At 42.7% G+C, this 2,453-nt stretch overlaps 1 pseudogene; it reads right to left on the bottom strand.

The window, feature by feature from the left end:
• Nucleotides 1–1,664: 1,664 nt before the first annotated feature.
• LOC121100836 lies at nt 1,665–1,761 on the bottom strand (annotated as a pseudogene).
• Between the last annotated feature and the right edge of the window lie 692 nt (nt 1,762–2,453).

Raw genomic sequence — 2,453 nt, 5'->3', positions numbered from 1 at the left:
TCTATGCCTAAATTCTTTTAGGTGGTTAAGGAAGGTCAGGGTTTCTTCTGGAGTCTTTTGGGCCTTAATCGTTTCAGCTTGAAATAATCGGCATGCCAAAGTGGCTTATCTTGGGGTGCCTTACCCTTGGCCCCTACACACGCAAGTCTTCCAGGGTCCAAGTAAGCCAATGAACACTGCTAGGCCCAGAGCAAGCCCAAGAGACCAAACCACAAATTATACCAGGTACCATAACTGTAAGTGTAAATTTATGCTATAAATGTCAGCATAGGGAGAAGTGACCAGTCCAACTTGGGTGGTTGATGTAGAGATCATAGAAGCAAAATGATACCACCTAGATCAGAGATCTCTTCTCCACTGCCATGAGTGAGTGCCCCCATCTGAGGGCAGGGGTGGCAGATGGGAGGCTTTCTGAAAGCCTGGCCTTTTTCCAGCCCGGGAGTCCGCAGCAGAAATCTGGCTCTATCTCCTGTGTGATCCTGGCCGGGGGCTCTGCCTTGCAGTCTTCAAAAGAGATACTACTTCAAGAAATACCTCAAAGTCCCAGACAGATTTGCTAGATTGCACTAAAAATTTTCCCTCTGCTACTAGCTGGTGGGTGCTTGTGAGCACTATCGGAAGAATTAAAGTCATGATAAAAAAAAAATGTACATTTTCTCTGCCCATCTGAGCGAAGGGTGAGAAATTTACAGCTCCAAGAAATCAATAAAACACTTAAAAAACCCAAACTAGATAGCGTGCCAAATGATAGTCACAACATTTAGGGAAAGAAAACCCTTGGGACAGTTTTAGACATTTTTTAAAATTCTAGAAACGTGTTGAGAAAATGGTATATACCCTGGGGTGTTGATTCTCACTGGTATCTTACCAGGTAGGGAGTAATAAGTACGATTCCTAAGGCAGGTGCATGCAGAGGTGAGAGCATAGGCACTGGGCTTCACTCCTTGCTCCCCCACTCTCTGCCCTGGAGCTCGGGCTAGACGCTGGACGCTTCAGTGTCCTCCTCGGAAGGTGGGAGGATCTAACAGCTCCTCTGGGTGGTTTTAATATGCATAAACGGTTTAGTAAGTGCTCATAAATATTCACTCTCATTAAAAAATGTGAACTATCTATTGCCTTGTGTGAGGTCACACAAGGGAACCGCCGGGGAGTAGGTAGACGGCGGGTGTCCTGAGAGAGGGGCTTCTCTGTGAGAGTCCTAGGACTGTGTACTTGCCGTACTTTATTCTGAATGTGCACATTCTTCAGTAGATGGTGAATCATGATTTCACCTGGTTAGGAACGAGCCAAAAAAAAAAAAAAAAAGACAATGCTATGAATGGGTCATTAACATGAATGGGTCATTAACGAGAATCCCATTGCATTTGATCATATTAAATGCCACTTTCAGAGGTCAGAATAAGATCATGAAACATAATAAACCAGTTACGGAGTAGCTTAGTATTTATGTTTTTAATGTCACGGTAGAGCTCATCTCGCGGCTAGGTATAGTTGCCTCCAATATTTAAGTATTCCCTGTAAGCTGGTTTCCATCTCTCACACAGAAATGTGTCTGAATCTTTGAAAAAAAATCCACTGGCCTGATCTTTTTAAAAACCATTCACTTATTTATTTTTAAAATTCCAGTATAAATGTACAGTGTTATATTAGTTTCAGGAGTACACAAAAATATGGGATACTTCACAATTTATGTACCATCCTTGCACATCCTTGCTAATCTTCTGTGTATTGTTCTAGTTTTTAAGAATTTTAAGAAAAGATTTATTTGAGAGAGAGAGAGAGAGACAGAGCACGAGTGCTAGGGACAAAGGAAGAGGGAGAGAGAATCTCAAGCAGACTCCATGCTGAGCATGGAGCCTGATGCGAGGCTCCGTCTCATGACCCTGAGATCCTGAACTAAGCCAAACCCAAGAGTCGGATGCTTAACCCACTGGGCCACCCAGGTGCCCCTACTTTCCAATTTTAGATTCTGTGGCCCTCAAGCAAGCACACTGGCATGATCTCTTCAAGGTCATGGTCTCCCTCAGTTTTTGCTTACGGTTTTTCGTTAAGAAAAAAACCCCTCCTTTTATTTGTAATAAAACCACCTCTTTCAAGCACAGGTGTTTTCCTTTGTTATTTTACCAACAATGAAATGAGAAAAGACATATTTTTATTTCAATGATGCAGACTCATCTTGAAAATGAGATCTTTTGATCGTAACCTAGCAAATGAAATCAACTATTTACAGAAACACAGAAGACACTCTTCTTTCTACCCCAGTGAAACAACATAGATGATTTCTTAAAATGATTGCATGCCGTCTCTCCCTGTGAAACCCAGAGCCCTGTCTCAGGAGCTAAAGTCTGGGGATCGTCGTCTGGGACAAAATTTCCCAGCAAGGCTTCTGCGCTTTTCTGAGATGTGGTTAAGCATAGCGCTGAATATAGATATTCTGGTCCTTACTTTTCCCC

Source organism: Ursus maritimus, unplaced genomic scaffold (genome assembly GCF_017311325.1).
Source record: "Ursus maritimus isolate PB19 unplaced genomic scaffold, ASM1731132v1 scaffold_5, whole genome shotgun sequence".
Taxonomy (NCBI): Eukaryota; Metazoa; Chordata; class Mammalia; order Carnivora; family Ursidae; genus Ursus; species Ursus maritimus.
This window is presented reverse-complemented; position numbering and strand designations above follow the sequence as displayed.